The 27667-nt window shown below is 42.7% G+C and overlaps 1 protein-coding gene across 1 annotated transcript in view; it reads right to left on the reverse strand.

Annotated features, from left to right (window-relative positions):
* Nucleotides 1-27036, reverse strand: part of LOC144691616 (transcription regulator protein BACH1-like) — an 80653-nt gene extending 53617 nt beyond the window's left edge. Inside the window, exon 1 of the mRNA XM_078559886.1 lies at nucleotides 26890-27036. The gene's annotated coding sequence lies outside the window, so the exon portion shown is untranslated. The remainder of the gene's footprint in view (nucleotides 1-26889) is intronic.
* Nucleotides 27037-27667: the final 631 nt, after the last annotated feature.

Genomic DNA, 27667 nt, shown 5'->3' on the forward strand with positions numbered 1-27667 from the left:
ACAATGTTAATATGATTGGTCCATTGAAGCTTCCAGCCAATGTTGATCCCTACAATGTTGGGAATTGGGCAGTAGTGCTGCCATTGAAGATCAGGGGAAATGGCTGAGCTTTTTCTTGTTGAAAATGGTGACCGCCTGGTACTTGTGGCATGAATGTTACTTGTCACATCAGTCCAAACCAAATTTTCACCAACTGGAAATTGACAATCACTGTATGCAGGACTCCCATGGTCACTAAAGCAAACTATCTTAAGACATTGAAAAACAAGCATAACGGTACATAGCAATAAGAAAAACAAGTTTCAGGCACATGCACCTTCAGTCATGCAACTTTCACAACATTGGAAATGTTTCACTATCGTAAGTGAGAATTCACTGCTAGCAAAGATAAGGAGTGATAATGGCAGGCAGATGTGAATGAAGGCCATTATCATTCTTGTGCAGACATGGGAGTGCTTGAACATGTTCTAAGTGTGGTCATTTTGCTGTATCATTGCTATGACGCAAGAACAGCCCCATCTTGCTTCATACCATAAAACTAGTATATCATTTTATTTTAGTTTTAATACAAGCAAATATATTCTGTAATAATTAGAAGTTTTGTAGCTGCTTTGTGAAAAGGAGTTTGTTTGGTTATATGAGGTGAAGGGGAAGCAATATACGAACCTACCTGATATTAAGCAACATAAATAGTCTCATATAAGACAGAGAAAACAATCAAGTCCATCACAATGTCTGCTCTTTACACCTTTCAAATTCAATGCTAAAATTAATACATCTACTTGCCTAGTGTGGAAGTTATTGATATTATCTGTCCTGTCTTGGAAACCCAAAGGATTGGCATAACATTGGCAGCTTTGTCTGCTAATCCATTCAAGGTCCCTTGCTGCAATCATTTATTCTCACATTGTGGTTTTCTTTTTCATTCCTGTAGAGTACAGGTGTACCACATTAAAAAGAATCATTTAAAAGACTCTTAAAATACTAAGTTTTCAACATGGTGCTTTCTTTTCAGATTGTTTATAGTGCATAAGTAAAATATGTGTATTTTGCTGCATAATTATAAATCTTGCAAATAAATTTATATTTAAGTTTTACTCTGAATGATAAAAGTGATAAAGGGCTTTATCTGCCTTTTGGAGTGGAATGCACCTTTTCAACCTCGGGTGCAAGATATTACATTAAAGGGTTCACTGTTCATCCTGCAGCACTACACTAGTTCACAGCCTCTATGCAGATTAAAGTTTCTGATCAGAGACATTGATCAAATTTTAGAAATTGCACTCAACTGTAAACACAAGTTGAAGAGTAATATGAATTGTGAAAAATACCTTAAATAACCAATACCAAAGGACTGGTAAACGTTTTATTACAAAATTTATTCAAAGAGCGTATTCTGGTGACATCCTCTTTATTCTGTTCAGATATAATGAACAAAGATATAAAAGTTGCCTGTTAGGTGACAGGTAAAAGGAGGATATGCACCTCACAGTACAAAGGCACACCTCCATTAAAAGGTTGACCTTTGAGGGATTAGAGAATGGTAGATAGTCAGGAACCATACCCCAGCAAGGAATCAATGCCTGTAGGAGGGGAATGTAGCAAAGGAATTTGTCAATGTTAGTATTTAAATTCAACACTATCTAATTGAGACAACATTGCTATTGAGGACAGCTAAAGGTCATGAGGAACAATATTTTTTTAAAAATTCATTCATGGGATGTGGGCAACATTGGCTAGGCCAGCATTTATTGCCCATTCCTAATTGCCCTTGAGAAGGTGGTGGCGAGCTGCCTTCTTGAACTGCTACAATCCATGGAGTGTAGGTACACATGCAGTGCCGTTAGAGAGTTCCAGGATTTTGAACCAGTGACAGAAGGAATAGCAATATATTTCCAAGCCAGGATGGTAAGTGGCTTGGAGGGGAACTTCCAGATGGTGACGTTCCCATGTATCTGCTGCCTTTGTCCTTCTAGATGGTAGTGGTCATGGGTTTGGAAGGTGCTGTCTAAGGAGCCTTGGTGAGTTCCTGCAGTGTATCTTGTGGTACACACTGCTGCCACCGCACATTGGCACTGGAGGGAGGGAGTGAGTGAGTGTTTGTGGACAGGGTGCCAATCATGTGGGCTTTGTCCTGGATGGTGTCCAGCTTCTGGAGTGTTGCAGGAGCTGCACTCATCCAGGCAAGTGGGGAGTATTCCATCACACTCCTGACTTGTGCCTTGTGGATGGTGGACAGGCTTTGGGGAGTCAGGAGGTGAGTTACTCGCCGCAGGATTCCTAGTCCAGTTCAGTTTCTGGTCAATGGTAACCCCCGGAATGTTGATAGTGGGGGATTCAGCGATGGTAATGCCATTGAATGTCAAGGGACAATGGCTAGATTCTTTGTTGGAGATGGTCGTGGCCTGGCAGTAGTGTGGTGTGAATGTTACTTGCCACTTGTCAGCCCATATTGTTCAGGATATTGTCCAAGTCTTGCTGCATTTGGACATTGACTGCTTCAGTATGAGTTGCCACGAATGATTAACATTGTGCAATCCTCAGCAAACATCTCATTTCTGACCCAATCCTCAGCGAACAAACCATTTCTGACCTTATAATGGAAAGAAGGTCATTGATTAAGCAGCTGAAGATGTTTGGACCTAGGACACTACTCTGAGGAACTCCTACAGTGATGTCATGGAACTGACCTCCAACAACCAGAGCCATCTTCCTTTCTACTAGGCATGACTCCGCCCAGCGGAGTTTTCCCCCGACTCCCATTGACTCCAGTTTTGCTCGGGCTCCTTGATGCCACTCAGTCACATTCTGCTTTGATGTCAATGGCAGTCACTCTCACCTCATCAAAGTACAGCTCTTTTGTCTATGTTTGAGCCAAGGCTGTAATAAGGTCAGGAGTCAAGCAGCCCTGGCGAAACCCAAACTGAGCGTCAGTGAGCAGGTTATTGCTAAGCAAGTGCTACTTGATAGTACTTTACGGATGATCGAGTGTAGACTGATGGGGAGGCAATTGGCTGGGTTGGATTTGTCCTGCTTTGTGTGTACAGGACATACCTGGGCAATTTTCCACATTGCTGGGTAGATGCCAGTGTTGCAGCTGTATTGGAACAGCTTGGCTAGGTGAGCAGCAAGCTCTGGAGCACAAGTCTTCAGTACTATTGCTAGAATACTGTCCAGGCCCATGGACTTTGCAGTATCCAGCTGTTGCCTTCAGCTGTTTCTTGATATCACGTGGAGTGAATAGAGTTGGTTGAAGGCTAGCATCTGTGATACTGGGGACCTCAGGAGGTGGCAGAGATGGATCATCCACTCAGTCCTTCTGGCTGAAGATTGTTGCAAATGCTTCAGTCTTATCAGTCTACCATCTCCGGCAGGGTGAATGGACTGTAACTGACAACATAGCAACCTAAAGTATTTCATATTCAAAGCAACACTTAACATATTCTGGTGCAAGCTAATAGAGCAATACAACACAAATTTATATATAGTGCTTTTGAAGTAATAAAACATCCCAAACGCTACACAGGAGTATTATCAAACAAAGTAGACACCAACCTACATATCACAATATTTGGGCCAACAGCTTGCTCAAAGAGGCAGTTTAAGGAGCATCTCAAAGGAGGAAAAAGAGAGATAGAGAGGTGGAGAGGTTGAGGGAGGGAATTCCAGAGCCTAGAGCAGAGGCAACTGAAGGCATCATCACCAATGGTGAAACAAATAAAATCAAAGATGCTGGAGGCCAGCATTTGATGTGCACAGAGATCTCAGAGGGTTATGGGGCAGGAGGAGGGAGAAAGAGAGAGAAAAGAGAGAGAGAGAAAAGAGAGAGAGAGAAAAGAGAGAGAGAGAAAAGAGAGAGAGAGAAAAGAGAGAGAGAGAAAAGAGAGAGAGAGAAAAGAGAGAGAGAGAAAAGAGAGAGAGAGAAAAGAGAGAGAGAGAAAAGAGAGAGAGAGAAGAGAGAGAGAGAAAAGAGAGAGAGAGAGAAAAGAGAGAGAGAGAAAAGAGAGAGAGAGAGAAAAGAGAGAGAGAGAAAAGAGAGAGAGAGAAAAGAGAGAGAAAAGAGAGAGAAGAGAAGAGAGAGAGAGAAGAGAGAGAAGAGAGAGAGAAAAGAGAGGGAGAGAGAGAGAAATTTAAAAACAATAACCAGAGCCAATGTAGGTCAGCAAGCACAAGGTTGATGGATGATTCAACTTGGTGAGAATAAGCACACAAGCAGCAGAGTTTTGGATTACCTCAATTTTACAGAGAGTGGCCAGGAGTGCATTGGAATAGTCAAATCTAGATGCAGCAAAAGCGTGGATGAGGGTTTCAGCAACAGATGAGCTGAGACAGGCGACGTTATGGAGATGGAATTAGGCGGCCTTCATGTTCCAGTATTTAGAACAGGGAAGGGCATGCCAGAAAACCATACTGAGATCTACTATAAAATTCCACACTTCACAGCCTTTAACAAGTTTGACTACACATATACCTGGAGATGTGTTTCACATGGGTGTGAGTGACGCTTTCTTCACAGCACAACAAGTATAAAGGTTGCAACTTTTAATTGATTAAACCCTGAGCTACAGCTTTGCACTTAAGTCAGTTTGCCTACCCCACTCAGAAACCCCGATGATGAAACAGTCTAATAGTAGTTGTAACAGAGTACTATTTAAGTTCCCAATAAAATAATTATAAACTGTAAATGTAATCATTTAAACCAGACATGTCCAAACAGGTTAATTCAAGCAATTTATCTTGTACTCAACTATTTTAGACTGATGAAAATTTGAAAGATTAATTTTATGCCATGTGCTATGGGGAATCCATTTTTCTAACATTATACAAACAATTTTGAACACAGGAGGCCACCAACCTCCCAAGTAGACCCTTGATGTGTGGCTGTAAATATATATATTTTTTAAAGTTGTCTTTTCCAAATGCCATTAAAAATCAAAATTACAGCAGTTACCACAAGCTATTTCTCAGGTATTAAGTGAAAATTGTAGAATATTTAGCACTGTGGTTTTGGTTCACACACTTTTGCTATTACGTCACCCTTAATGCCAATAGGTAGTAGTGTCTCCATACTGATATCACAAAAGTAATGGCCCTTGCACTTCTGTACTCTCAGCCCAGACCTGTTCCTACATGATTAGAAGCTCATGAGGTCTCAAAACGTCAACTTTATTCTTCTCTGCCGATGCTGCCAGACCTGCTAAGTTTTTCCAGGTAATTCTGTTTTTGTTTTAGAAGCTCCATAACTCTGTTTATGCTTTAGTATTGCAGCCGAATTGCATCTAAGTGTTTATAATTTCTTTGGTACTTTGGATCAGATTTGCAAAAATCTGCTCCTTTAATCTAGAGCCAAACTCCATATTATTGCAATGGTATGGAGTTTCATTTTTTTGCCATTTGGATGATATACTTTTTCAGCTGAGCAAGTGACAATATTTCTCATTACGAAGAAATCAACAGCACTGAAAAAACAATCATTCATCACTGCCTCCAGATTATACTGCTGTTTTAGAGCAATGGCAGATGTTTCTCTGGTTGAATATTTGAGCTTACTGTACTGCATATACACACACACACAGAGCTAAAGAGTTGAGTCATCTTTAAAAATATCACAATCTAATTACATGCAGCATGAAGTGGTCAATGACGGCCTCTGTACATTGTCTATTAGTTGGGTCCAGGTTACCATTAGTGTCATAGAAATCAACTATAGTTTATTAACAAAATATTTCAAGATTGCATAGGCCACAGCACATTAATATACCAATGGGCTACAACAAGGAGCTGTAGAATTTTGGTTTAACTAATAATTCTTAATGTTGGGACTTTTCAACGATTACTATGTAGCAGGTTCAATAATCTGTCCTGGCTCTGTTATAAAAGTGCTGTGTTCCTTAAACATAAATTTTTAAATAAGCTACAACAATGAAAAAGGACTAAACACAACCACAAGCTGCATAGTAAGAGGTTCTTCAACATATTCCTTAAAAGTAGAGCAAATATGCAATACTAGCCAAAGGTGGTGATGAGGTGACAACACAGCCAACCTTTTGGAGGGGAGTCATCAACATAATTGTAATATCTCCCCATTAACTTGCTCTTGACACAACTATCCAGGGCACAAAACATGTACTTAATGTACTTCCTCTAACTTACTCCATATGATGCAGGTATCCTCCACACTGGGAGACAAAAAACAGATTAGATGGTCTTTTACTGAAGACATGTCTGCAAACACGATACCAAGCTCCTGGCCAGTTGCCTATTAATTCCAAATCTCTCTCTGACCTCTCCATCTTTGGCCTTCTACACTGCTCCACATACCATGATCACATGTGCACCTGCATATAATCATGCACAGACCATGCTAACATTTCACAGCACAGCCAGGCCTCCAATCGTCTTGGAACCTCCTTGCCATTGAACTAAGGCCTGCTATAGCTAGACAGTCTTATTGTCGGCATGCAACAGCCACTGGACATTTTTTTTTTAAATCACGTACAGGCATCTTCTACTTGTCAAAATGAAGTTTGACACCTGGAATGTCAGGACTCTCCTGGACCACCTCAACAGTGACGGACCCGAGAGCCGCACCAACATCGCATGCTCAGGAACTCGGGCACCTCGACAGTGTCACCTTAAGACACCATGTGCAGGAGAAGGCCAAATGAAACAGCAAGAAGGCGGGTACACCATTTTCTGTAAGGGTCTTCCAGCAGAGGAACACCAGCTCCATGGGGTGGGCTTCATCATCAAAAAAATGAGCTCATCTGCCACCTCAGCAACCCTCCCACCATGGGATAAGCAAGTACCTCATCACAGCCTGACTTACCCCTAGAGGAATCAGCATGCCACTGTCAGCACTGCATCTGCTCCTATACTAGAGGCAACAGTTGAGGCCAAGGCCAACTATCTCGAGCAATCCCCTAGCCAGAATCCCAGGTGACAAACTGATCCTCTTCAGAGATTTCAATGCCACCGTCAGGAAAAACATGAATATCTGGAAGAATGTGATTGGCAAGGAAGGAGTAGGGAAAGCAAACTTCAATAGAGACCTCTGCTTGACAAAATGTCTGGAACATGACCTTGTCATAACCAACCCTCTGTTCCGCCAGTGAGACAGGCACAAGACTTCAAAGTAATACCCACGGTCCAAATGCTGGCACCTTCTCAATTATGTGGTCGATCGAGCAGCAGAATGAAGAGATGTCCACATCACCCTCGCCACGACAAGTACTAATCACTGCTGAACAACTCACCACCTTATCCGATCTACCATCGTGTCCACAGTGCCGGGTCAACCCTGAAGCCCATTACAAGCACTTAAGAGGTCTTTGGCCTTTCTACTAAGAAACATCGTGACTGGTTTGACAAAAATGACCAAGAGATACAGGATCCAGTCAAGCGTAGGCATAAAGCTTTCACCGACTACAAGCTTCACCACACTTCCGAAGAAAAGCATCAGTCCTACAAGCGTCTGAAGGCAACAGTACAGCTTAAAATCCACGACAAAGAACAAATAGGTAAAAAGAACATGGAAGGTCCAACAATTCGTGGACACCAACATGCACAGTTTCTTCAGTGCTGTCAAGACAATCTACCTATCATGGACCTATCATGCCGAGAGGCAAGTAGGGAAGCTCATCAAGGACAGGGAGGCAATTGGTACTCATGGGAGAGAACGTTTTGCAGAAATCCTCAAACCAGACTCTACTTTAGATTCGAACACCCACAACTCCATTTCTCAATACCCCACCTGCTCAGTCTCAGCACCACCCTGTCCACAGCAAAGCTGAAGAAGCCATTGATAGCTGAAAAATAACAAAGCCTCTGGAGCAGTTGGAACACCTGTAAAAATTCTGAAACAAAGAGGTATACTTCTGGTATAGCTGCACAACCTCATATCTCTCATCTTGGAAGGGGAGTACATGCTGGGGGATTCTTAGGGCTCTGTAATTATGACGATATTCAAGAAGGGAGACAAGTCCGAATGAAGTAGCTACAGAGGAGCCTCCCTGCTTTCTGCCACAGGGAAGGTCATTGCAAGGATCCTCCTCAGTCACCTTCTCCCAGTGGCTGAAATGCTCCTTCCAGGGTCAGTGTGGGTTTTGCCCATCGAGAGGCACTACACACATGATCTTCATGGCGCAGCAAATTTAAGAAAAATGCAAGGATCAGCACCAACTGCAGTAGATGGCCTTTTTCAACCACACAAAAAGTCTCTGACTCTGCGAACCACAAAGGCTCATGGAATATGCTCAAATTTGGCTGCCCGCAGAAATTTGTCACCATCCTCTACCTACCTAATGACATGCAAGCCATGATCTTCACCAATGGAACCACTACAGATCCCATCTCAGTGAAAACTGGGGTCAAACAAGTCTGTGTCATTGCAGCAACCCGCTTCTCCATCTTCCTCACAGCAATACTTCACCTCACCTTCAGAAAATTACCTACAGGTGTGGAGATAATCTACAGAACAGGCAGGAAACTGAGTAACCTACACTGCCTTCAATCCAAAGCCAAAATCATCCCAACTTCAGTCATTGAGCTACAGTATGCAGATGATACTTCTGTGCGCTCACTCCGAAGTTGCAGCTCTCAGGTCATTGTCGACTCACAGGACCACAGAGTGTAGAAGAGGCCCTTCGGCCCATTGAGTCTGCACCGACACGTGAGAAACACCTGACCTACCTACCTAATCCCATTTACCAGCACTTGGCCCATAGCCTTGAATGTTATGACATGCCAAGTGCTCAACCAGGTACCTTTTAAAGGATGTGAGGCAACCCGCCTCCACCACCCTCCCAGGCAGTGCATTCCAGACTGTCACCACCCTCTGGGTAAAAAAAGTTTTTCCTCACACCCTCCCGAAGCCTCCTGCCCCTCACCTTGAACTTATGCCCCTTGTGACTGACCCTTCAACTAAGGGGAACAGCTACTCCCTATCCAAAGATAAAAGCAAAAAACTGCAGATACTGGAAATCCAAAACAAAGATAAAAACAAAAATACCTGGAAAAACTCAGCAGGTCTGACAGCATCTGCGGAGAGGAACACAGTTAACGTTTTGAGTCCCTATGACTCTTCAACAGAACTAAGGAAAAATAGAAAAGAGGTGAAATATAAGCTGGTTTGGCAGGGGGGGGAGACAAGTAGAGCTGGATAGAGGGCCAGTGTTAGGTGGAGATTGCCAAAAGATGTCATAGACAAAAGGACAAAGAGGTGTTGAAGGTGGTGATATTATCTAAGGAATGTGCTAATAGGTGACATTAAGGGTAGAAAGCAGGACAAGCAAAGTACAGATATCCCTAGAAGGGATGGGGTGGGGGGAAGGGATCGAAATAGGCTAAAAGGTAGAGATAAAACAATGGATGGAAATACATTTAAAGGTAATGGAAATAGGTGGGAAAAGAAAAATCTATATAAATTATTGGAAAAAAGGGGGGATCGGAAAGGGGGTGGGGATGGAGGAGAGAGTTCATGATCTAAAATTGTTGAACTCAATATTCAGTCCAGAAGGCTGTAAAGTGCCTAGTCAGAAGATGAGGTGCTGTTCCTCCAGTTTGCGTTGAGCTTCACTGGAACATTGCAGCAGGCCAAGGACGGACACGTGGGCATGAGAGCAGGGTGGAGTGTAGAAATGGCAAGCGATAGGGAGGTCTGGGTCATGCTTGCGGACAGACCGAAGGTGTTCCGCAAAGCGGTCACCCAGTCTGCGTTTGGTCTCTCCAATGTAGAGGAAACCGCATTGGGAGCAGCGAATGCAGTAGACTAAATTGAGGGAAGTGCAAGTGAAATGCTGCTTCACTTGAAAGGAGTGTTTGGGCCCTTGGACGGTGAGGAGAGGGGAAGTAAAGGGGCAGGAGTTGTACCTTCTGAAGTTGCATGGGAAGGTGCCGTGGGAGGGGATTGAGGTATAGGGGGTGATGGAGGAGTGGACCAGGGTGTCCCGGAGGGAACGATCCTTGCAGAATGCCACCAGGGGGAGTGAAGGGAAGATGTGTTTGGTGGTGGCATCATGCTGGACTTGGCGGAAATGGCAGAGGATGATCCTTTGAATGCAGAGGCTGATGGGGTGATAAGTGAGGACAAGGGGGACCCTATCATGGTTCTGGGAGGGAGAGGAAGGAGTGAGGGCGGATGCACAGGAAATGGGCCGGACACGGTTGAGGGCCCTGTCAACAACTGTGGATGGAAAACCTCGGTTAAGGAAGACATGTCAGAGGAACTGTTTTTGAAAGTGGCATCATCAGAACAAATGCGACGGAGGCGAAGGAACTGAGAGAATGGGATGGACTCCTTACAGGAAGCGGGGTGTGAGGAGCTGTAGTCGAGGTAGCTGTGGGAGTCGGTAGGCTTGTAATGAATATTGGTGGACAGTCTATCACCTGAAATTGAGGCAGAGAGGTCAAGGAAGGGAAGGGAAGTGTCAGAGATGGACCATGTGAAAATGATGGAGGGGTGGAAATTGGACGCAAAATTAATAAATTTTTCCAGGTCCAGACGCTCCCTATCCACCCTGTCCATGCCCCTCAATCTTGTACACCTCCATCAGGTCGCCCCTCAGTCTTCTCTGCTCCAACGCAAACAACCCAAGTCTATCCAACCTCTCTTCATAACTTAAATGTTTCATCCCAGGCAGCATCCTGGTGAATCTCCTCTGTACCCCCTCCAGTGCAATCACATCCTTCCTATAATGTGGTGACCAGAACTGCACACAGTACTCTAGCTGTGGCCTCACCAAGGTTCTATACAGCTCCAACATGTCCTCCCTACTTTTGTAATCCACACCTCCATTGATAAAGGCAAGTGTCCCATATGCCTTTTTCACTACCCCACTAACATGCCCCTCCGCCTTCAGAGGTCTATGGACACACACGCCAAGGTCCCTTTGTTCCTCAGAACTTCCTAGTGTCATGCCATTCATTGAATACTTCCTTGTCAAATTACTCCTTCCAAAGTGTTTCACCTCACTTTTCAGGGTTAAATTCCATCTGCCACTTATCTGCCCATTTGACTATCCCATCTATATCTTCCTGTAGCCCAAGACGCTCAACCTCACTTAACCACCCGGCCAACCTTTGTGTCATCCGCAAACTTACTAATCCTACCGCCTACATAGTCATCTATGTCGTTTATATAAATGACAAACAATAGGGGACCCAGCACAGATCCCTGTGGTACGCCACCGGACACTGGCTTCCAGTCACTAAAGCATCCTTCTGTAATCACCCTCTGCCTCCTACAACTAAGCCAATTTTGAATCCACCTTATCAAATTACCCTGTATCCCATGTGCCTTTGCCTTGTTTATAAGTCTCCCACGTGGGACCTTGTCAAAAGCTTTGCTGAAATCCTAATAAACTACATCAACTGCACTGCCCTCATCTACACACCTGGTCACCTCCTCAAAAAATTCAATCAAATTTGTTAGGCATGACCTCCCTCTGACAAAGCCATGCTGACTATCCCTGATCAAACCTTGCCTCTCCAAGTGGAGATAGATTCTCTCCTTCAGAATTTTCTCCAATAGTTCCCTACCACTGACGTGAGACTCACTGGCCCTTAGTTCCCTGGCTTAACTCTACAACCCTTCTTAAATAGCAGAACCACATTAGCTGTTCTCCAGTCCTCTGGCACCTCCCCCTTGGCCAGAGGAATTAAAAATTTGGGTCAGAGCCCCTGCGATCTCCTCCCTTAGCAGTCTGGGACACAAGTCATCCGGACCTGGAGATTTGTCCACTTTTAAGCCTGCCAACATCTGCAATACCTTGTCACTCCCTATATCAATTTGCTTAAGAACCTCACAGTCTCTCTCCCCGAGTTCAATACCTTCATCCTCATTCTCTTGCGTGAAGACAGACGTGAAGCATTCATTCAACACTCTAGCGATTTCCTCTGGCTCCACCCATAGATTGCCCCCTTGGTCCCTTTTGGACCCTACTCTTTCCCTGGTTATCAACTTCCCATTGATATACTTATAGAATATCTTGGGATTTTCCCTACTTTTACCAGCCAGAGCTTTCTCATATCCCCTCTTTGCTCTCCGACTTGCTTTAAGCTCCACCCTGTACTCCACTAATGCCTCTGCTGATTTGCTTCCCTTGTACCTGCTAAAAGCCTCTCTTTTTCTTCTCATCGTAACCTGAATATCTCTGGTCATCCATGGTTCTCTGGGCTTGTTACTCCTTCCTATCACCCTAGAGGGAACATGTTGAGCCTGGACCCTCCCCATTTCCTTTTTGAACACCCCCCACTGTTCCTCTGTAGATTTCCCCACAAGTAACTGTTCCCAGTCTACCTTGGCCAGATCCTGCCTTATTTTACTAATATCCACTCTCCCCCAATCCAAAACATTTTTTTGCAACTTGTCGATTTCTTTGTCCATAACAAACTTAAACTGTACCACGTTGTGGTCGCTATCACTAAAATGCTCGTCCACCATCACCTCAGCCACCTGTCTGGCTTCATTCCCCAGAATTAGGTCCAGCAATGCACCGTCCCTTGTTGGACCCTCTACATATTGACCTAAAAAGTTCTCCTGTACACATTTCAAGAAATCCACTCCATTCAAGCCCTTAACACTGTCTATCCCAATCAATGTTGGGAAAGTTGAAATCACCTAATATAATTACCCTATTGTTATTGTTTTTACACACCTCCACAAATTGTGCACATATTTGCTCCTCAATTTCCCGCTGACTATCTGGGGGTCTGTAATAAACACCTAATAATGTGGTTGCCCCTTTTTTTATTCCTAAGCTCTACCCACAAAGCTTCATTCGATGCCCCCTCCAAGATATCATCTCTCCTTACTGCAGTAACGGACTCATTAGCTAATAATGCAACGCCTCCTCCTCTTTTACCCCCTCCCCTGTCTCGCCTGAAGATTCTATATCCCGGAATGTTGAGCGCCAATCCTGCCCTTCCCTCAACCATGTCTCAGTGATGGCTACTATATCACAATTCCACATGTCAATCCTCACCCTTAACTCATCTGTTTTACCTGTAATACTCCTGGCATTAAAGTAGAGGACTCCTCAAACATGAGAAAATGGCCTTTCACTAAACACCTGGAAAACTAAGATTCTCTTTCAACCAACTCCCGCAGCACAACACCACTGCACCCCCCCTCCCCTCCCCCACCCTTTGATTAAGATCACTGGTAAGATCCTGGAAATTGTGGACCATTTTTCATATCCTAGGAGCCTCCTCTCAAAGGCAGACAGACAATGAAATTCATCATCACCTCCAACATGCCAGCTCAGTCTTCAGCCATCTAAGGAAGAGGATATTTGAGGACCAGGATCTCAAACTTAAGACTAAGGTCATGGTTAATGGGACAGCAGTGATCCCCACACTCCTATATGCTTCAGTGATTTAGACAACCTGCAGTAGGCACCTCAAAGCATTAAGTACCACCAGTGGTGCCTTCACAAAATTCTCCAAATCCGATGACAAGAAAAGTGGCTCAAAAGCAGTGTCATCTCCCAGGCTTACATGCTCAGCATTGAGGCGCTACTTATTCAAAACCAGCTCCGCAGGGTGGGACATGTCGATCATATGCCTGACACCAGACTGCTGAAGCAACTGCCCTACTTAGAACTTCGTTGTGGTAGGAGACTCCCAGGAGGAAAGTGGAAACGCTTTAGGGATGTCCTCAAAGCGTTCCTGAAGAGGACAAGCATCCCCTCCAACTCACAGGAAACCCTGGCTTGTGACCAACTAAAATGGAGAAGGCTCATTCAGGAAGGCACCAAACATATTGAGACTTCGTCAGAGAGGCGAAGTTGAGATCCAGAGAGAGCACACAAACCCCCAAACTCATCCACCTAATCCTTCAAGCACCACCTGCCCCACACGTGGTACAGTCTGTAGATCGTGCATTGGGTTATCAGTCAAGCCCATCCAACTGGATTGGGAGCAAGTCATCCTTGATCTCGAGGGAATGTCTGTCAAGAAGATATCATTTCCATTATGTTACTGGGATTTATTGAAAAAATTAGTCAGTTCACAATCAGGATTAAGGCCAGGTCTTAGATTTCTGTTTGAGGATTTGAGGCCTCTTGCGAGGAATCATTTCTCCAAGCACTGGGTCTACAATCCACAACTTCATGTACTTGAGTGAGAGATATAACTATAATTGAGAAAGAACCAACGCCTATAAAAAGTTGACCTCCACTTCAAAAGAACTGAGAAACAAATCTGCGCAATATCCCTTGGATATTAATAACTCCATTCAATTGCATTCCTACATTATGGTAGTGAAGCAAAACTCCTTAAGGAAGTGGTGTCAGTTGTGGCTCAATGAGTAGCACTCTCACCCGATACTCCCTGAACACAAAAATTAAGGCTGACACTAAAGAGGCTGCAAGTCCCATAGCACCAATCTGAAGAGCAAGGGAATTAACTGCAGTGTCTTGGCCAATATTTATCCCTCAATTAACATCACACAATAAAAAAATAGGTTATCTGGTCTTATCACATTGCTGTTTGTGGGCATTTGCAGTGTTCAAGTTAGCTGCCATGTTTCCTACATTAAAACTAACTACACTTCAAAATTACTTAACTGGTGGTAAAGGGCTTTGAGGCATCCAGTGGTCATGAAAAGTGCTATGTAAATGCAAGTCCTTTCCTTTTTAAACTTTTCCCAACTATGTGATACGTTTCTACTTATTGAGGAGGGCTACAAAAGTACATGGCTTGCAACCCACAAAAAAAATTGGTGCAAAGTTACTCGGCAAAAGGTAATTATTAATTCATCGAATACAAACACATTCACTGCATGTGTAAAAAGCTAAAAGTTTCAGGTTTTAGGAGGCAATGGTCCCCCTATGGAAGCTACCTTCAGCAGGGAGGATGAATAAGTAGGGCTGCTAGAGATTCTAAGAAAGAGCTTCATCATGGAAGGCATTGAGGATTATTTGAATTTGAAGAAAAATCTCCTCCTGGATGTTTTCTTCACCTCGGAACCTGAAAGGATTCTAAAAATTCATGTCTGAAACACTAAATATTTGTTACGGAAAGAAAAATACTGCAGATGCTGGAGATCTGAAACTTAACAGGGAAAAAAAAAAGGTAAATACTCAAGCTAGTCAGGTAATGCTTCAGGACCATTTCAAAATAATCTTGGCAAAGACTTGGGATTAGTTCAACTGTACCTACTCTCCATCTGAGAATAGTACCATTTAGCAAACACAGTGGAACTTACATTATCTGCCACAATCTGCTTTGGTGGATAAACAGGAGTCCCTAAATTTTGATCTCATGCATACACCACCACAATTTGCTAGGCATAGGAATTAAGTCAAGTGCAATAAAAATAAACTGAATTTATTCTTTCTTAGGCTAAGAGGTTCACATCCATCATTCAGGGCGAAATCGATGTTAGCAGCTGTTCTACGATGCAAAAACCTTGGCTTGGTTTGGTCCCACAAAAAAAGTGAATTATCTGGAAGGCGAATAATCAGAGCAACAAGGTCACAATTTAAATTCAGTGTTAGAAAAATCGCAATATGAATTTAATATTTGACCCCATCTCCTTAAAAATATATTGTCAAAGCAGTTAGTGATGGTACAAGCAATTCACAATGAAGTATATGCAGTGTGGCAAATAATATTTTTCTAGCTTTTTTTAAAAAAAAGTTTCTAGCAGCTTTTAAAACCAAGTTATGAAATAATCTAGTCCTGTAGAAAAACATAAATTGACATATTTGAATTCTATTTACAATGGAAATTTGAATTTTGACTTGTGTTTTCAATTCATTCCTGCCTCCCACACCCAGTTCAAAGGAGCAACCCCACATACAATTGAGGAATTTTCAGAAACACTGATTTCTCTATTGCTTTAAAAAATACTAAAAGCCATTCACTTGTGATGCCAACAAAAGTGAGACACTGTAATAAGGCTCGTGAAGGACTTGAGAGTTTAAACATGGTTGAGCTTGAGTCAGAAATTGCTAAAATTGTACAAAATGAGGTTTGCCAAGTTTTGGGATGGATTGAAGAGGTGGAATAAATTACAAACTAAATTCACTTCTGAAATACAGGAGTCTGCTCCTCGAGACACAAATTTAAGCTAATCAATTTTTCATTAGTCTAAACAAGTTTTTGTACCATATTACACACTTCCACATGTTTCAGTCCCTGAAGCACCTCTGTTTTGTTCATTTCACAGATTATATGGCACAGAGCCAGCAACAAAAAAGTGACAAAGAACTTCAATTCAGGAAAACGCTTCACTCATAACCAATTCTCTCTCATCTGTGTGAATGCTACTTGTCCAAAGTATGAAGACTCCAATAATGCAAATCATAATACTTCAAAAGAAAACAATTTGAATGGAAAATTGATCCAAGTCAGCCAACTGGTTGTGCAGTGAGTGCAGCAAGACTGGTGGGGAGTGGGAGAGAGAGGAGAGAAAGAAAAGCTTTCATTCGACCAATTAGAACAAACGGGATTACAAAAACATCAGCTCCTCATGGTTGAGAGTCTGATTTCCAAACTTCCTAAGAATACAAAGTCCCAAAACTTGTCATTGGCTCAGATATTCCGGTGTCCAGATCGTTAAGAGACCAGACGTACAACCCAAGATGCGCGTTGGGGCCCTGAGGAAGTCCCAATGCGCTGATCTCCATGGGAAATCTGATGGGCAATTCTCCTGCTCCCTCCGCAAAAATCTAAAGTCAGCGACTTTGGACAGTTCCGACTTACTTACCCGAATAGCTACCCAGCAAAATCCTAGTTTAACTCCTGGGTAATTACAGAACTGACCCACCCCCCAATCACTCACTGACCCCACTGCTGACTACCTCTTCGATCTAACTACTCCTCCCAACTCCACCAAACCGCCACCTATCCAGTTACCTCACCAATCCTGCCCATTCACTCATTCATCCACTCACCCATTCACTAACACTAGACATTTAAGCTAACCATACGGCAGTTACTGCCGTAAAAAGGTGTGCATCTTCTATGCTGATTCTCTTCACAGGTCTCTGTGGATCTTGTGTGGATTTTGCACTGATCAAGTTCTTCTGGCTGCTGCATCAGTAGTTGGATCCTTGTAAACATAACCAGGTTAAGTGTGCTGTTTTTTGACTGATCAGCCTCAGAAGCAGCAGTTCCAACACTGAGAAGATTTGGGTCGTGATATTTCACCTCATCTTTCTACAGCCAAACAACCAAAAAGCAGTGAAATATGGGGTCCTAACTTTTCAGGAAAACGTGACACCCATTTAAATCACATATATGCTTCTGACCGAGTGATCATCAACAATGATAGTTACTTTGAATATTGCTGATACAAATTAGATTTACTTCAATAATGCATATGCCGCAAAACATTTCCATTTGCAATTACAACAATTCAATGCAATCTGAACAGGCCTCATCAAAAAACTTGATATCCTATGAATCAATGTACAACTGAACATGCAATAGGAAAAGACAATGCATTGCAAATTCAATACTGGAGATCAGTAATATGCCCGATATGTTGCAGCAATCAACTTAATATTCCAAAGCAATATGAGTTACTTTTCTGAGGACAGGAAGTACACAATGACAGTATTTTTGGGCAATATCAATTGAGATGGCACCATTACATATTTCATTGCAGAAACAGTAGGTGTCGACTGAAACAGAAACAAGATTTTTCCTGGAACTGTGGGAAAAATGAGAAATCTTATTTTTCTCTTTCATCTTTACCTTCTGCAGACATAATGGTTTAGGATTATACAATGGAAAGTAAAACCAAACATATAAACATTAAGAATGGGCATATAAAATATATACAAATAACGGACAGACTTTACATAGTAAAGCAACAAACAAATTTGAAGTCTGCAAATTAGCAGATTAAGATTATCAATGTTCCCAATCTAAATAATATATAGCACGTAACACTCTATTCAATCCTAATTATAACTGAGCTGAAGTGGGTAATGACTACTCTCACTGCCAGTCTTACTGATATCCATTCTCTTGGATAGCTGCATTATCTTCCAGATTATTCAACATTTTAATATTATGGGAGTTTATTGAAAAGGACAGCCCTGATGCTAGTGTTTGGTGTAATTTGTCTTTCTGGCACTACAGTTTGGATACATGCTTAGACACACATTTATATATTTAGTATATCAGAGGCAAATTACTGTATTGTAAACAATCAGCACCAACTACATTGAGCATTTATAATTTTTTTTGATGCAGCAGTTATTCACAAGATAAATAGATAAATTAAAGTTCATCCAAGTTTACAGCTCCTCCCACAGTCACCAAACTGCATGTCGAGGGAACACAAGATTCTAATCTCTGCTACTTTATCCAGAAGACAACTGCAAATGTTGCCACTTTTGCATATGTTTATCCAAACATCTGCCCTAAAAAGTCCTTTGATCATTTTTAGCTTATACTCCTTTGTCTTAACTTGAACTAATTTTCCAGATTTACCTTACCATATCATTTAACATCTGCTATACTACAAAGCTAGACAACTCCACTTTATGTAATCTTTCCACAAATTCAATTCTTGGCATCAGGGATCAGCACCATCTCCATGACTTCAATGTTTCCTTGCTGATTTGCTAAGCCACGAAACAATGTTCAATGTGCAATATTCTGATCAGGACACTGCCTAGATATTAAGCATGACACCTGCTGATTTATAACCTAATGATCTAGCATTATAAATTCAGCATTCCACTTTGTTGCTGCTGCTCCAGAGCGGTGGTAAATCCACTATCACTCCCAGTAGTCAAATCACAGTCAAATCACTGTGGAACAGCAAAGAACAAAGTGAATGGAATGCTGAATTATATTGCTAGACCAGTGGAGTGCTCAGGCACACAAAGTCACTCAAAGATTACTGAAACAATGAACAGTCTGAATACTGATATGCACTGAATTACAAAATATAGCATATTTTTGGATTGATGCAGCAGGACAGGAGTGCAGTGAGCTTCCCACTTGCAAAAATCACACAAGATTGACCCTGCTGGATGATTCCAAAGTCAGCCTGTCTTTCGTGTTCAAGGCAAGCATCAAGAATGGTGCTGAGATCTTGTCGAGGAACAGAGAAGATATTGGCACAAGCTGCACACAATTAGAGGGATGGGGGCAACACGAAGGTAAAAGGAAATATATCAGGGCAAATTCTTATTCAATCTTTCCTTTTCTTCTTCCCCCTCCCCCCCGGGAGCTTTACCCCCTACCACCCCTCCCCTCCCCCCAGGAGCTTTACCTAAAGAAATTCCACTTGTGAGCAAAACCAGAGGTAGGGGCCATAGTCACTAAGGAATTTAAAAGGGAACTCAGGAGAGACTTACTTACTCAAAGAGTGGCAACAACCACAAAATCCAGAATTGTTATAGCTCAGGAGGTCATTCAGCCCACTGTGCGCACACAGGCTCTCCGAATGAGCAATTCATCTAGTGCCATTGTCCTGCCTGCGCCCTGTAACTCTGTACATTCTTCTTTTTCAGTTAAGTCTAATTCTCTTTTGAATGCTTTGATTGAACCTGCCTCCAATGCACACTCAGGCTGCGTGAAAATGTCACTTTTGGTTCCTTTGCCAATCATTTTAAATCTGTGTCCTCCCATTCTTAATATTTTGACAAGTGGGAGCAATATGCCACCACAAAGTGTAGTTGAGACAAATAGTATTGATGCATTTAAGGAGAAGTTAGATAAACAAACAAGGGAGATAGGAATAGAAGAATACATTGATGGGGTTAGATGGAGGAGGGCAGAAGGAGGCTGGTGTGGAACATAAGCACTGGCATGGAGCTCCTGTCTGTTGGATCTGTTGAGCTAAGTGGCCTGTTTCTGTACTGTAAACACCTAATACTTAATAAAATTCAGAACTTCAAACAGCAAAAACAAAACATGACTCCCTGGTCTCTCTGAAGCTCAGGCCAACACATAATACTGTAATGCTCCTCTTGGGCACTATGGGTGCATGGCAGGGCTGAAGCAGGAGTTCGACATTCTGGATCCCTCTTCTCCTACCAAGCTGCAAAGGCATTTCACTGAGGTTCAATATCCCTGGCTCCCCTCAGCTCTTGCCCTAACACTCCCCCACCCGCCCCACCTGACACCCCCACCCTCACACAGGCACCTTCCTTATCCAATCTCTGTTTTACTTCAGAGGGCTTACTCTTCCCCTCCCCCTTTTACCTCACATTCACGGTCCCCATTCTCTCATTCCTCAGCCTATCCTACTCCTTCACCCCAATCCCAGTCTTTCCTACACTACCCATCAAGTTCTCAAAAACTAAAAGAGCATTTCAACTAAGTCCAGGCCAATTCTCAAACTTAGAGCTCATATTAGTCTTGCCTCCTTTCTCCTTAAGTTCATAAAGGTATAAACACAACTAAACATATTACAATGCAAGGTCAAGGTGTATCTTGAAGTATTCCAACATGTATTCAGCCAGAGAGAGAGAGAGAGAGACACACACACAGACTATAACCATTGCCAACAAAACACCTTGCGTGTCTCACATCTGAAGGACCAGCTAGAAAAAAAGTGAGGATCTGGCAATATAGATCCACGCCTAATTTTCCAAACCCTGCCCATCCCAATTCATCCCACATTGATATCACCAATCATACTGAAACTTAGCGCTATGATGATGCTATCACACATGATGCTATCATGAAACTTTTGAAACACTTAGACAAAATACTGCACATACACCGTTTAACTGTGCCCATCTGCTAGAGTTGGTCAATGCAGATTTTTTCCCACCCCCCCATATAAAAGGCAACGTTATTAAACTTGACCAGGAATCAAGATCTAGACAGCAATAATGAATTTGAAACATTTTACTATATCAATCACTGTCGAGAGAAAAATGAGGACTAAAGTAATCACTGGCACATTGAAATAAAAATTTATAAAGGGATCCTTTCTCAATCTTTGTTCAGTTAACTATGAAAGTACCAAAAGCATCACAGTGCAGTTGGATCCATAAGCATCCCCACAGCCCTCAACATGCTTAGTTTCAAATCCCAACAATAAAAAGTCATGGAGTAATTCCAACAAGCATTCCAGAGAGAAAGCAAAAGAATACCCAAGCTAAGTTGCACATCATCTGCTTGCTTTGTGAATGATACACATTTTTGGGAAACTCAGTGGGAGACAACGCTTCAACAAAAGAGGAGTTTTCATCCAGATTATCTGGGCATTCACAAAACTATCCAAATGGAAGACTCAATCATCTTTTATGACCTATGAGCACCTTGCTCAAAATGGATTCAGGACTGTGGATACTGTCACTAGCAAAAGTGCCAGCAAAAATGCCTCCAGACATTTGGATGTATTCATCTACTAGCAGTGTGATCAGATCAATCTTATGTGCCCAGGATCTAACTAATGATCCAGAGAGGGGGTCATGTATTCCTTCCAACTGGAACTGAGAAAATTCCTTCATGCACCACCTTTCTGGAGAACTCTCAGAAAAAATCCTGAAATAACCTGTTACCTGTACATTATTAGATGAATCAAAACAAACTCGAGCAGAAAGGGCTGAACTCCCAAGGTGAAGGGAGAGCAATTGCCCTTGGTATCAAGGCAGTATTTGACCGAGTGTGGCATCAAGGAGCCCGAGCAAACTGGAGTCAATGGGAATCAGAGGGAAAACTCTTTGTTGGTTGGAGTCATACCTAGCACAAAGGAAGATGGTTGTGGTTGTTGGAGGTCAGTCTTCTCAGCTCCAGGACATCACTGCAGGAGTTCCTTACGGCAATGTCCTTGGCCCAACCATCTTCAGTTGCTTCATCAATGACCTTACTTCCATCATAAGGTCAGAAGTGGGGACGTTCGCTGGCGACTGCACAATGTTCAGCATCATTCATGACTTCTCAGATACTGAAGCAGTCCATGTCGAAATGGAGAAAGACCTGGATAATATCCAGGCTTGGGCTGACAAGTGGCAAATATCATTCGCACAACACAAGTGTCAGGCAATGACCATCTCCAAGAAGAGAGAATCCAATCATCACCCCTTGATGCTCAATGGCATCACCACTATCAATATCCTAGGGACTGCCATTGACCAGAAACTGAACTAGACTAGCCATATAAATGCTGTGGCTACAAGAGCAGGTCACAGGCTAGGAATCGTGCGACGAGTAACTCACCTCCTGACTCCCCAAAGTCTGTCCACCATCTACAAAGGCACAGGTCAGGAGTGTGATGCAATACTCCCCACTTGCCTGGATGAGTGCAGCTCCCACAACACTCAAGAAGCTTGACACCATCCAGGACAAAGCAGCTCGCTTGATTGGCACCACATCCACAAACATTCACCCCCTCCACCACTGACACACCGTAGCAGCAGTGTGTGCCATCTACAAGATGCGCTGCAGGAATTCACCAAGGCTTCTTCAAAAGCATCTTCCAAACCCACGACCACTATCATCTAGAAGGACAAGGGCAGCAGGAAGACGGGAACACCACCACCTGGAAGTTCCTCTCCAACTCACTCGCCATTCTGACTTGGAAATATGTCGTCATTCCTTCACTGTCACTGATTCAAAATCCTGGAACTCCTTCCCTAACAGCACTGTGGGTGTACCTACGCCACATGGACTGCAGCAGTTCAAGAAGGCAGCTCACCACCACCTTCAAGGACAACTAGGGATGTGCAATAAATGCTGGCCTAGCCAGCGAAGCCCACATCCCATGAATGAATAAAAGAAAAGATACTGCAAAGCCCCCAAGGTTCTGATAACTTTGGTTTCATGCTACCAGTAAATTTCATTATAGGGACAAGGTACATTCTTCAATTAAATGCAAAGAAAAAGATCTCCACTGTTTCTTTAAAAAAGTATAATTCACAATGTGAATTTATCACAATCTTCCACATATTATTCACTATAACAGAATATAACCACAGCTACAATATAATGCACTGAAAATTGTCATCCAGTTGGTTCAGAGACAGGATAATAGGAAGGAAAGAGAATACTACAGAAGAATTTGGTATTACTGATCAAGTCATGTGGTCCAATCACAGCAGAGCCCCATGTGTCACTGTCTGCCTTGACACATCAGCAAAAAGCCACTCTAATGAACTCCACCCATGTACAGGGATATTAGTTTATTGCAAACATGCAATGCTTTTCAAGGTTCATTGATAAGCTACAGCATCAGAATGTGTGTCATCTGATCGCCTTGACATATTAGTGCTTTGCATTGCGTAAACATTTTACCAATGATTAAGATGTACACTATTTATTTTCATAAAATATCTATACTTATGGCCCAGTATTGTGCTATCAAAACATTAATTCTTCTAATCGTAGTGGTGATATTTAGATATGCAGATTGTGTTGGTAGCCAGAAAGCAGCAAATTTAGGAATATGAAAGGCTAATGCTCAAACCTCAAAATTAAAACACTGGGAGCTTACAAAAAATGGAAGAGATTACACATTAGATACTTTTGCAAAAATGCTTTGGAGTGCAACAACATTCTGTGGTTTCAAATGACGATGGAAACTGCACATCATCTGGATTCTTCCAGCATATAGCTTTCACATAACATACAGAAGCTATGTTATTCTCCAGATCACACAGTAAGCTGCCAAACAAGATCACAATGTGAACTTATCACAATCTTCCACATATTATCCACTATAACAGAATATAACCACAGCTACAATATAATGCACTGAAAATTATCATCCAGTTGGTTCAGAAACAGGGCAATTTGAAGGAGAATAATACAGAAATATTTGGTATTATTGATCATCACTTTTGAGCGACATTTCACGTACTGTTCCTTGCCAAAGCCATGACCTATATGCATTTATGTTGTTTCATTTGCTTCTACTGATCAGCAGGGTTCTGTTGGAATTATCAGATCAGAGGCACCATATCTCTGATCGCAATCTGTTATTTCAACATGGGGGCAAAAAATTCTCATTTCAAAACAATAGACTGCAATTAGAGGTACTCTACCTGTAACCTGTTTATGATAAAGAAACCCAATTTCACTCACAAAACATGGAACTTACAGATACAAGACAGGAAGGTAGTGCTCAGATCTACTCCCTTATCAGGCCTGAAGATTTACAGAGGGGAAAACAATCCCATAACAGCACTTGAGATTTCACTGCTTCCCCATCTACCCAATTCCCCATTCTCTCTTGCAAACTCTGCTGGCAGAAACAACCAGAAGGTAGAGATTTAAAAATACCTGGAAAGAAGATAAGAAAGAGGGAAAAAGAGCAAGCTTTCAGTAAGTTGGAAATTTTTCCAGCTTCTATATTATTTGACAGAATTGCCCAGTGCAGTTTAATGGTTTGGCTGATTATATTAAGTTGGCTACAGTTAAATGCCAGTACCTGAAACATTGTTAGTGCAATCAGAGTCAACCTATTAGGCTTAAAATTCCTAATCTTTTTAATATCCATTGGCCTTGGGTGTAGTGACGAGTGGTTGCAGGAATGATAAATAAATGTTAATCTGCTCAATCTGTTTACAAGTAAAGTCTACTGTTCTAATGAAATTTGCTTTTAACTAAAGGTTTAGAAAAGAAAGATTGAGCAAAGAGAGAGAAGACATGAGAGAACAAGGAACTTAAAGTATTGTTATGCTAATGCTAGGAAGATCCAAAACACCCCTATGGATTTAGAAACATGCATAAGGGAAAATATGATGTAATATGAACAAGAGACCTGGTTAAACCAATAATATATATAAGTTTAAAATTATCAAATTGAAACATATGAACAAGGAGCAGGAGTAGGCCATTGTTCAAAATTAGTTGGACAAGAATGCCTATTAAGAGATACTTAAATTAGTACAAGAGAATTGAGGATGTAGGTTAGGAGAATAAAGATAACATGCTGTAGGAATATCATTTGGGAGTTACAAGGTAAATCACTGGGATTGCTGCAGTATGTGAAAGATGGCGCCAATGAATCAAGCAATAATCATATAATGAAATTAGGTGCCATTTTGGGGGTAGATTCAATCTACTTGTAGATGTAAAAGTGCATTAATTTTCAAAGATATTACAATGTGGATTGAGAGAAGAGAGTGGACACTGCATAAATGGAAGTCACAGAAACTTTGTGATAAGTTTACATTTCAACATGCAACAACTAAAGCATAGGACTGCTGGATACAAAACTGGCTTTAAAATAAACAGTCAAAATGGGAACTTCTTAGGCTAGAATGAGGCTAAAAAGATGGATACTATAACATTGGGTTCAAGCCTCTTGCTATTTAACATTTAGCTTGGAATAGGAAAGTTTGGGGGGGGTGGGGGGGGGGGTGGGAGTGGGGGGGGGAGAGAGAGAGGTGGGCGACGAATGTAATGGAAGTAAAGTTTCCAGATGATCCCAAAATAGGAGGTAGGGCAAATAATAAGGAATAACATAGCCAGTTCCAAAAGATTTACATCTTTCAGATAAATAGATTTATTTTACACTAAATTTTACATTTAAATTTATGATTATTGGAGTAAGGGATTGAAAAATTGAACTATTCAAAGGAACCTAAGTATTGTGTACCGATTAGGAAAAAGATTCAGGGTGTTAAAAAGTGGATAAATAAATAAAACTATCAGCACACTTAACAGATCTAATTGAAAGAGGTTATTTTGTTTGTCAATAAATACTCCATGTAGAGTTGAGTGTATTCTGATCACCTAACCATAGGCACGAGACAAACAAAGCTGATTCCATAAAGTTTAAGCTGCGAGGAAGTTGGATTTCGTTTCATTTGTAAGAAAGGAAGTCAGACAGATTTTTTTTAAAAAACAGAAGTTCGAGAAACTTGTGGAATAAGAGGAAAATGGTCAATCTTTCCAAAGTAGACTGGGCTCGATGGCCCAAATGGCAAAGTTTTTAAAATGCTCGCATTTTATAAACATAATAAGCAGTTGAGATGGCATTAATGAGCTGCTTGAGCTCTTGCCATTTATGATATCTATTATCTCACTCCTACATGCATTACATGCTTCACTGTAACATATTGCAGACTGCAACATACACCTGAACCGCTGGAACAGTTCAATTCAATGCTGCATTCCAAAAGAAGCCTTCACCTGAAGTATATTATCAACCTGCTTTGCGTATAGAATGGGGCTTGATTCTACACCCTGCTCACTCAAGAGGCGAGACGACGACCAACTGAACTGAAGATGCTGGAATCAATTCCATGAAATAATGAGCATCTCTGCTATGCAAAATTTTAGACAGTAAACAAACTGTTCCGATACGAACGATGACCGTAACACAGGCCATTTCAGCTGCAAACGAATATTGTACATTCAAAGCCCTCACTTCTGGAAATGTTTCTTTGTTAGTTGTTTATAACTATGTACAGGTACTGTGTGCGATTACTAACGACTGATCGACAGTACAGTATTAAAGCCTGAGTCTGGAAGCTGGGAGGCAAGTCTCATTGTGCCCTGTTACAGAGGAACATGATTTGTTAATCAGAAATCTTCCGTAAAGCCAGAACCCGATGCAGATTTTTTTCCAAGAGAGTCAACGTAAAAGCTCCGGACGAGGAAGTTAAAATAAAATTCAGGAAGTTCAACATCACAAGAGACTTGAAACATCTACATTTTACAACACACAGAAAACAAACTTCTGTAAGTTAGGATGGAAAGTCTGGCTCCGGGGGGTTTGTAAACAGTGAAAGGCTCAGAGCCGCGAGGAAGGCTGACACATCCCAGGCTCAATGCAAGCGCCCGAGCCAGGGCGGCGCTCACAGCGTCCGAGCCGCTTCCCCGTCTGCGGCGTTGTGTGTGTGTGTGAGAGAGAGAGAGAGCCGGAGCGGCCCGGCCCGGCCCATTCCAGGTGCCCAGTCCCTCAGGCTACAGCAGGCCCGCTCACCACCCCCGCTATCCGCTCAACCCCGCTCTCACCTCATACACATGCCGACAGAAGGACACTCAGACACGGTGCTGCCACTCTCTCTCCCTGGTCCCGGGCTGTTTACTCGCGACCGCTCCGGCTCTATTTTCTTCCCTTTTTTTTCCCCACAGGCTCAAACCGACCGTGCCCCGCCCCCTCACGTGACCGTCGCAAATATGGCAGGAGGCGGGGCCCTTCCACGCCCCCTTCCCTGTCTAGACCAATCAACACGTTCTCCCTTCACAGAGCGCTCGCATTGGTCGGTGACGCTGACTGTCACACAATGACCCGCCCTCATAATTGACTGAGACCCGATGATGTCATCGCTCAACAGAGTCTCAGTCAAACTTGGAGAGAGGAGGGGGGATTGGACGGATTGGAGGGGGGAGGGGGGATTGGGGGTTGTGTGGATGAGAGAGGGAGGATGGAGATGAAAGGGAGGATGGAGATGAAAGGAGGGATGATGGAGAGAGGAGGGGGGGATTGGTGGGGATAGAGGAGGGGGGATTGGTGGGGAGAGAGGAGGGGGGATTGGTGGGGAGAGAGGAGGGGGGGATTGGTGGGGATAGAGGAGGGGGGATTGGTGGGGAGAGAGGAGGGGGGATTGGTGGGGAGAGAGGAGGGGGGATTGGTGGGGAGAGAGAAGGAGGATGGAGATGAGAGGAGGGATGGTGGAGAGAGAGGGAAGGTTGAGAGAAGGGAGAGGTGGGGAATGTGGAGAGAGAAGAGGAGATGAGGGGAAGGATAATGGAGAGAGACAGAGGGAAAGTGAAGAGGGAGAGAGGAGGG

The sequence above is a fragment of the Cetorhinus maximus genome, chromosome 16 (assembly GCF_964194155.1).
Source record: "Cetorhinus maximus chromosome 16, sCetMax3.hap1.1, whole genome shotgun sequence".
Taxonomy (NCBI): domain Eukaryota; kingdom Metazoa; phylum Chordata; class Chondrichthyes; order Lamniformes; family Cetorhinidae; genus Cetorhinus; species Cetorhinus maximus.